Source organism: Apium graveolens, chromosome 4 (assembly GCF_009905375.1).
Source record: "Apium graveolens cultivar Ventura chromosome 4, ASM990537v1, whole genome shotgun sequence".
NCBI classification, from domain to species: domain Eukaryota; kingdom Viridiplantae; phylum Streptophyta; class Magnoliopsida; order Apiales; family Apiaceae; genus Apium; species Apium graveolens.
This window is the reverse complement of record NC_133650.1, coordinates 141,674,230-141,684,640: the sequence shown is the minus strand read 5'-3', so window position 1 is coordinate 141,684,640 and position 10,411 is coordinate 141,674,230.

The following is a 10,411-nucleotide window of genomic DNA, read 5'->3' as shown; positions in this document are numbered from 1 at the left end:
GCTGACATTTTTACTAAACCTTTGGATGAAGCAACCTTCACTAGACTTGTGAGTGAAATTGGAATGCTCAATTCTTCATCCTAAGGCAAGAACTCAACTAATGTGTTGCAGCAGATTAATTTCTAATAAATCAACCTAGTTTGATTTATTTGGAAATTAACTGAAATATGAAATTATAAATATTTCAGAATCTCTGTATATTTTTTTTTTAAAAACTCAAAAATTAACTTAGAATATTTCAAATTCTAAGTAAACTGCGTAGTTGTTAATTTACATCTTAAATGTGTAAAACTAACACAAGGCAGAATAACAGTACTCAAAGGTATAGAGAACTGAGTTCTCGATAAGTCAAAATGACTTATCGACAAGTCATTTTAGAGTTCTCGAGTGAGTCCTCGATAAGTCTATTTACAGACTTCTCGAATGACTTCTTGATAAGCTCTATTATGACTTATCGATAAGACCATATAGAGTTCTCTAATAGTGTTAATTCACAGAGTTCTCGACAAGGATATTTTGAGACATATCAATAACTCAGAACTAAAATAATTTAATTCAATGAATTATTTTAGACAAATACTTTTGGAAAATTTATTCTGATTTCAATTTGATTCAATTCAAATAAATTAGAATCATTTTTAGTCCATTTTCGGACAAACTGGGTATTTATCAGAGTTCTCGATAAATCATTTCTTAGTTCTCGAAAAGAATTAATAAAATGACTTATCGAATGTACCTTTTTCAAATTCAAAATTACTACTCGATAAGTTTAATATCAAATGTTTATTTGACTTCTCGATAAGTATTTTACTTTTTCTATAAATACCCAGACTTCTCGATACATACACTGTACTTACACTTTTTTGAGATCTCAAGTGACCTAGCTTTCAGACAAAAGGCGATTTCTCTCTCGTTTTTGCTCCTTGCTCAAAACGTTTTCTTACCCACTACTTCTAAACACTAAAATGGCACAAAACATTGTTAGAGCTATCATTCCAGAGAAGGGAACCAACTTTATTGCTTTTCTTGATGCTAACCAAGCCCCTGATAGTTTCAAGGGGTTTGTGAAGTTTCTTTCTGAATCCTATATTGTAGGTGCTTTCACTGCTAGTCCTGTGCTGTATTTGGACGTTCTTCATAAATTTTGGACATCAACTATAACTAGGACAATTGTTCTAGAGAATGTCACTTCTATGGTGGTCACCTGCACAATTGGAGGCCAAGAAATTGAGTTTTCAGCTGCTGATGTGAATACAGCCATGGGATTGCCAACTGAGAACTATGGAGAGATGCCAACTACAGATGAGCTGAGTGAATTCATGGACTTCATCAACTACAATGGCTCAATCAACTTGGCAAGCCTGAACAGGACAGACCTTAGGAAGGAATGGTCCTTTGTGTTTGATACTGTAGTGAGGGCTTTCACCTGCAGAAAAACTAGCTTTGACAACATCTCAAGTGTGGTGCAGAAGCTGGTGTTCTCAATAGCTTACAACATGCATCTGAATGTTGGGGCTCTAATTCTGGAGGAGCTGGCTACCAGGATTACTATGCCATTGAAGAATAGAGGTAAAGAAATCTTTTTACCAAGGTTTATTATGTCTACTTTAGCTCATAAAGTAAATGACATATATTTGTTAGCTGGTATTGATAGTAGTAGAATTGGAAATTGTAAGAAAGTGTCCAAAATAATATTTGGCTCACTTACTACAAAGAATAAGGTGAGTGTAAGTCTTAGAATCACTCCATTTATGTTGGAGAGATTCAGGACTTATCCTTACCCTATGCTAGACATGAGGGCTCCTCAATTTGCTAGTTCAGCTATGGTTCCTGAGCCTGTGGAAGTACAAACACAGGCACACCAACAGGGACCTTCCAAAGCTGCAGCCCCTTCTTCTAAACCACTGGATTTTAGCAAACCAACCACTTTAGTCTCTCAAAAGACTGAAGTGAGTAAAAAGAAGAGAAAGGAACCAACCCTTCCTGTTGTAAAGGAGAGTGAAACAGTTCAAACTGAACCAGAGTCACCCTTGGTCAAAAGACCAAAGAAGAGTAAGATACCTGAGTTGACCACTTAAAACACCTCTGTGTCCTCCCAAAAGGGCACAGTTGAACAAATGGGGAGTAAACAGTTACTAGATGCATGCTTTCAATAGGGTGTTGTTAGGAATATGTGTATTAGTTTGATGATAAGTTAAACAAAACACTTAAGTAGAAATCTAGTGTTTGTAGCCTCAACGGATAAGACCATCTTGGCTATCTGTTGAAGGAGTAGCTTTACTTAGCAATAAGTTTAGTATTGTAGCATATTTCATTCTCTGGATTCAAGTTGTAATTCTTAGGTGTTGTAGGAAATTATCAGTCATGTTGACTACTAGTGGATATGCAAATAGGAGGGCTAATTGTAAATATTTCATGCCTTGTAATTTTGTATAAATGAAGAAGTATCAACTGATATTGAAGACCTTCAACGGATAAGAAACAAAGCTTCAACGGATGTCTCTAAAGCTTCAATGGATAATATCCATCAACGGATAAGTGCTTCAACGGATAAGACCATCGTGGCTATCCGTTGAAGGAGTAGCTTTACTTAGCAATAAGTTTAGTATTGTAGCATATTTCATTCTCTAGATTCAAGTTGTAATTCTTAGATGTTGTAGGAAATTATCAGTCATGTTGACTACTAGTGGATACGCAAATAGGAGGGCTAATTGTAAATATTTCATGCCTTGTAATTTTGTATAAGTGAAGAAGTATCAACTGATATTGAAGACCTTCAACGGATAAGAAACAAAGCTTCAACGGATGTCTCTAAAGCTTCAACGGATAATATCCATCAACGGATAAGTGCTTCAACGGATAAGACTTCAACTGCTAATGCATCAACGGATAAAGCTTCAACGGATAAAGCCTCAACGGATAAGGCATCAACGGATGAAAGCTTCAACGGATGCTTAGTTCAATAGCAGTTGATAGTGACAATTCATAAGCTGACAGAGGCACATGGGTTGACAGAGACAAACTGGAATGTGGCAGCCTCTAGGAGGAATCAAGAAAATGCAACATTTCCATTCTGGTGCAAATAAGGGAGTATTCAAAGATTAACAGCTAAACCCAAATTGCATTGGATAGAGAAATGAAGAAGAAACATGTGAAGAGCCTTTTTAATTGTATTTTACAGTTTTGTCTTCACTTGTAAACTAGGTGATATATAAACTAAGTAGCAGCTAGTAATTAGGTGTGAATTTTCAAGAGCTGTTTAGAAAAATCTAGAGAGAAAATCATCTAGTTTGTACTAGGAAGCAGCTATGATTTAATTCTTTGAATCACAGATTTTCTGAAATAACACATCTCTGGTGGAACAACAAATCCACCAGAATAGTTTTTAAGTTCTTTGTGTTCTTTACATTTGTGTTTGAATATATATCTGTCTGTATTAGCCTCAAGCAATTCACACACATTTGCTCACTAAAACACTTAGCCTTAGAAACTGCTCAAAACTTGAAAAAGTTTTGAGATTTACATTCGACCCCCCTTCTGTAAATCTCATTGTTAGTCCACTGGGAATAACAATTGGTATCAGAGCAAACTCTTAACATACAAAGAGTTTAAAGATCTATTTTGCTAACATCATGAGTGCACAAAAGAATCCTCCTGCTAGGAAGGATATTGGAATAAAGATTCCAGTCCTGGAAAAAGATAACTATCATCACTGGAAAGTGAAGATGCATTTACATCTTCTTTCTCAAGATGAAAGCTACATCAACTTTATTGAAAATGGTCCTCACATCCCTCACAAAGTGGCCACAGCTACTACTGCAACAGTTGTTGTTGGACAGTCCATTCCCAAGCCAAAAGCAGAATGGACTATTGAAGACATGGAGGAAATCCGCAAGGACAAGAAAGCCATGAACATTTTGTTTAATGGCTTAGATCAAGATATGTTTGACAATGTCATCAATAGTAAAACTGCAAAGGAAGTTTGGGATACTGTACAAATCATCTGTGAAGGTACTAAGCAAGTTAGAGAGAACAAGATGCAGCTTCTTATTCAATAGTATGAATATTTTCACTTTGAAGAAGGAGAATCATTAAATGATACCTTCAACAGATTTCGGAAACTGTTAAATGGATTGAAGCTGTATGGTAGAGTGTACCAAGTCAAGGATTCCAACTTAAAATTTCTGAGGTCTCTACCAAAGGAATGGAAGCCTATGACTGTCTCTCTAAGAAATTCTCAAGATTATAAGAACTTCACACTTAAAAGATTATATGGAATTTTGAAGACTTATGAACTTGAAATGGAGCAGGATGAGCTGCTGGAAAAGGGAAAGAGAAAAGGAGGAACAGTTGCACTTGTAGCTGACAGTGAGAAGATTGAAGCCAGGAATGAGGAGAAGACAATGCCAAGTCTCAAAATTGGCACAAGCAAATCAGAATCAAGCAAGGGTAAAGAGCAAGTAGCTGAGGATGAAGACAATTCTAGTCAGGATGACTGATGATGTTGATGAACATCTGGCTTTTCTGTCCAGGAGGTTTATAAAGATAAAGTTTAGGAAAAATACAAAATTCACTAAGCCAAACAAAAACATGATGGACAAATCCAAGTTCAAATGTTATAACTGTGGCATTAGTGGACACTTTGCAAGTGAGTGTAGGAAGCCAACCTCTGATAAGAAGAAATTTGAGCAAGTTGATTACAAAAAGAAGTATTTTGATTTGCTCAAACAAAAGGAAAGAGCTTTTCTCACTCAAGATGATTGGGCAGCAGATGGAGTCAATGAAGATGATGATATGGAATATGTCAACCTAGCCCTGATGGCTAATTCTGATGAAAATGAAACCAGTTCATCAAGCAACCAGGTAATTACTACTGATCTCTCTCAGCTTTCTAAAAATGAATGCAATGAATCCATAAATGATATGTCCAATGAATTATATCATTTGCGTGTTTCCCTTAAATCACTAGCCAAAGAAAACACTAGGATCAAAGAGAATAATATGTTTTTAAGTGATAGGAATGTTGTGTTAGAGGATCAGGTAATTGAGCTTGAAAAGATTAAACTTAAATGCTTGACTGTTGAGAGTGAACTAGAAGAAGCTGTTAAGAAAGTAGAAATTCTTTCTAAACAGTTAGAGAGTGAGCAAGAGGTAATCAAGGCCTGGAAAACATCTAGGGATGTTAGTGTTCAGATTGCCAAGGTTCAGGGAATTGAATCATTCTGTGAGGATGCCTGGAAGAAAAACAAAAAGGAGTTAGAATTAATTGATGGATCATCAACGGATGTGGAATCAATGGATGATGAAAGTTAACCGTTGAAGGAAGAAAAAGAGCATCCGTTGAAGGCTCATCAATTAAAACAGGCAAGTAATTTCAAAAATAAAAATCTCAATAAGAAGGATGGTTCAACTTTCAAGAACTTTGTCAAAGAAGGAGCTAGAACATCCAAAGATGCCAGTAAGGTGAATATAGGACACATGACTTTAGATCAGCTGAAAAATAGGCTTAAGTTGGTTGAGGTTAAAAAGGAAACTAAAAGAAAATCTAAAAGAAATGGGAAGGTAGGGATTAATAAACATAACAATTACACACCTGATAGGTATGCTCCTAGAAAAAGCTGTGTGCATTGTAAAAGTGTTAATCATATATCTGATAACTGCAAATCTGTTAAGAATGCTTCCATGCCTTCAAATCTCTCCATGCCTAACATGTCTATATCACCTCTGCATGCTATGCCTGTTATGTCTCATCAGAATCCCCATGCACATTTTGCAAACATGCCATATATTAATAATCCTTATTTTACTGCATTTAGTATGCCTCAAATGCCATACAATATGCCTATGTGGAATAACATGTTTGCACAATCTATGCCTTATCAAATTCAATCAAATGTGCTAAATGATTCTGTGACTAACCCTACACTTCAACCAACTACATCTGAGACCAAGGTTGACCCAAAGTTACCTAAGTCAAAAGATGCAGGAGAAATGAAGTCTAGGAAAAAGACTAACAAGGCTGAACCCAAGGAAACTTGGGTACCAAAATCAACTTGATTGATTTTGTTGTGTGCAGGGAAAAAGAAGGAATCTATGGTACTTGGATAATGGATGTTCAAGACACATGACAGGAGATTTCACCCTGCTCACAGAGTTTAAGGAGAGAGCTGGCCCTAGCATAACCTTTGGAGATGACAGCAAAGGATTCACTATGGGATATGGCTTGATTTCAAAAGAAAATGTCAACATTGATGAAGTTGCATTGGTTGATGGTCTCAAACACAACTTATTGAGCATCAGTCAACTATGTGATAGAGGGAATACTGTTTCCTTCAATTCTGAAGCCTGTATTGTCACAAGTAAGAAGGACAATAAAGTGGTTATAACTGGAGTTAGAAAAGGGAATGTGTATTTAGCTGACTTCAACTCTACAGATGCAGAATCTATTACTTGTCTTTTCAGCAAAGCAAGTCCAGTTGAAAGTTGGCTATGGCACAAGAAGCTGTCCCACTTGAATTTCAAGACAATGAATGATCTAGTCAAAAAGGACTTAGTTAGAGGAATGCCTCTAGTAGAATTCACAAGGGATGGACTGTGTGATGCTTGTCAGAAAGGAAAGCAAAAGAAAGTATCATTCAGTAAGAAGCTTGAATCTGCAATTGATGAACCATTACAACTTCTACACATGGATCTTTTTGGACCAGTCAATGTATTGTCAATTTCAAGGAAAAGATATTGCCTAGTGATTGTAGATGATTTCTCAAAGTTTTTATGGGTTTATTTTCTTGGATCAAAGGATGAAGCTAGTGAAATCATTATCAATCATATCAAGCAAGTCAACAATCATCCTGATTTCAAAGTAAGGAATATTAGAAGTGACAATGGAACTAAGTTCAAGAATTCAACCATGAAGTTGTTCTGTGAAGAAAATGGGATCATGCATGAGTTCTCAGCTCCAAGGACTCCATAACAAAATGGTGTGGTGGAAAGGAAGAACAGATCACTAATTGAAGCTGCAAGGACAATGCTTGAAGAGTCAAAACTCCCAACTTACTTTTGGGTTGAGGCAGTTAACTGTGCATGTTACACTCAGAATATTTCTCTAATCAATCAGGCAAAAGGCATGACTCCCTATCAAATATTCAAGAGAAGAAAACCAACTTTAAACTTTCTGCATGTCTTTGGTTGCAAATGCTACATCTTAAGGAATCAATTTGATCACAAAGGGATGTTTGATGCAAAGGCTGATGAAGGAATATTTGTTGGTTATTCTGCTGGAAAATCATATAGGGTCTACAATCTAAGAACCAACATTGTCATGGAATCTGTGCATGTTGTGTTTGATGATAAAAAGATTGATGGACTAACAGATGAGGGACATCATGAAGGACTCAAATTTGACAATATTGAGATATATTGTGATGATTGTGAAGATGAGAATGATGAAGAAGGCATCTCAAGAAGAATTCAAAATCTGCCTTTGGATAATGCACAGAATGCTGCATCCGTTGAAAGTCATAATTCAGCTTCCGTTGAAAGAAGCAATGCAGCATCCGTTGAAAGACAAAGTGCATCATCCGTTGAAGTTCACAATGAAGCATCCGTTGATAACAGTCTGTCAACGGATAATCAATTCACTTCATCAGTTGATAGAGCTCTCAATTCCTTTCAAAGGATCAGCAACTCAGGGGGAGTTTCAACCAATCAACATTCTATCTCACATCATGACAATACTGAGGCAACCTCATCTAGAGCTAATCTACCACCTCAAAGGAAATGGACCAAGAATCACCCTTTTGAACTTATCATTGGTGATGCTACATCTAAAGTGCAAACTAGAAGGGCTACTCAAGATGAATGTCTGTATAGTAGCTTTCTATCACAGGAGGAACCTAAGAGAATAGAAGAAGCTCTATTGGATCCAGATTGGATTTTAGCAATACAAGAGGAGCTAAACCAATTTGAGAGGAACAAAGTATGGAAGCTGGTACCCAAGCCAAAGAACAAGAGTTCTATTGACACAAAATGGGTATTCAGAAATAAGATGGATGAAAATGGCATTGTCATAAGGAATAAAGCCAGATTGGTTGCTAAAGGCTATTCTCAACAAGAGGGAATAGATTTTGATGAAACATTTCCTCCAGTTGCCCGACTTGAAGCCATCAGAATCTTTCTAGCCTATGCAGCCCATGCCAATTTCAAAGTCTATCAAATGGATGTCAAGAGTGCATTTCTAAATGGGGAATTGGAGGAAGAAGTTTATGTAAGCCAACCTCCAGGATTTGAAGATCCAAACTTTCCAGACTATGTGTATTATCTGTTGAAAGCACTCTATGGACTAAAGCAAGCACCTAGAGCCTGGTATAAGACTTTGTCAAAATTTCTTCTAGATAATCACTTCACAAGAGGTACTGTTGACAAAACTCTTTTCTTTAGAAATGTTAATGGCTCTACAATACTTGTTCAAATTTATGTAGATGATATTATATTTGGATCTACAGATGATAAGCTTTGTAAAAAGTTTACTAAGTTAATGCAAAATAAATATGAAATGAGCATGATGGGAGAGCTAACTTATTTTCTTGGTTTACAAGTTAAACAAGTTAGTGGTGGAATTTTCATTAGTCAAACTAAATATATTTATGATCTTTTAAAGAAGTTTGACTTAATGGACTGTTCATCTGCAAAAACTCCCATGGCCACTGCCACCAAACTTGAATTAAACAAGGCTGAAAAGTCTGTGGACATTTCAAGTTATAGAGGCATGGTTGGCTCACTTTTATATTTAACTGCTAGTAGACCTAATATAATGTTTTCTACATGTCTCTGTGCTAGATTTCAAGCTGACCCTAAAGAATCTCACTTAGTGGCTATTAAAAGAATCTTTAGATATCTCAAAGGGACTCTAAATCTAGGAATTTGGTACCCTAGAGAGTCTGGTTTTGATCTAATTGGCTACTCAGATGCAGATTATGCAGGCTGCAAAATAGACAGGAAAAGCACAACTGGCACCTGTCAATTTCTAGGGAACAAGCTTGTGTCATGGTTCAGCAAGAAGCAAAATTCTATTTCTACATCAACAGCTGAAGCTGAGTATATTGCTGCTGGTAGTTGCTGTGCACAGATACTATGGATGAGAAATCAATTATTTGACTATGGACTAACTGTTGACAAAATTCCTATATTCTGTGACAACACAAGTGCCATTGCCATTACTGAAAATCCAGTGCATCACTCAAGAACCAAGCACATTGACATCAAGTACCACTTCATTAGGGAACATGTGATGAAAGGTACAGTGGAACTTCATTTTGTTCCAAGTAAAAAGCAGATTGCAGACATATTCACCAAGCCACTTGATGAATCAACATTCACAAGATTAGTAAGTGAGCTAGGTATGCTTAATTATTCATAAATTTATGTCCTCTTTATAATCTGCCTTGAAGCCTGAAATGAATTTGCTGCAAGAACAAAGTTGGCTTTAAGTAAAAATTATTCTATCAATGGATATTCTCTATCCGTTGAAAGCCAAAATTGTTCTATCAACGGATGTTCATTATCCGTTGAAAGACAAATACATTTCTGGTAATTTTATCCCTCAACGGATAAAATAGTGTTGATCATCAACGGATAACTATTTACCTTATCCGTTGAAGTGTCACATCAGTTACTTTAAGTGAGTCACAGCCGTTGATTCTTTTACTTAACTGTTGATACAGATATACACTGTTGTATGTATTTGTATTAAAGGCAGTTTTCAGAATTTCTACAGTTTTCTTTACTCTTAAATGGCTGTAATTTATTTAAAAGTATCATTTAATCATTTTATTTACGTTTTAATTCAAGAAAGTATAAAAGCCCATTGAATTCTTATTTTGACTTTACGCTTTCTTGCAATTTTTATTCTCCTTCTCTCCCAAAACTCTCAAGTTTTTCTCTGCAACCTCTACTCACAACAATGACACCAGTAGTCAAAATTATGTCTCAGTCTGGATTTGTTTATGAAAAGAACAATTTAGTAGCCTTGGTTGAAAAGAATGAAGCCCATTCTGATTATCACAAGATGATGGACTTCATCAAAAACTGCAAACTAAGCTATGCAATGCTGGAAGCCCCAACCATTTACTGTGAGGTAATTGAGGAGATTTGGACAACTGCAGAGTTCAACTCCACAGATATGACTATTGCCTTCTCTCTCAAAGGTAAGGATTATTGCATTAACTGTGATGATATACAGTCCTGCTTTAAGTTGCCTGAGAATAATGCCATGACACCACACACTGATAAAGATGTATCTGCTATGTTGGATTCCATAGGCTATGCTTTTAATTCTGCTAGTTTAGGTAGTATTAGAAAGAAGGGCCTTAGGAAAGAATGGATTTTTCTTGGAGATGCCTTTATCAAGGTTTTC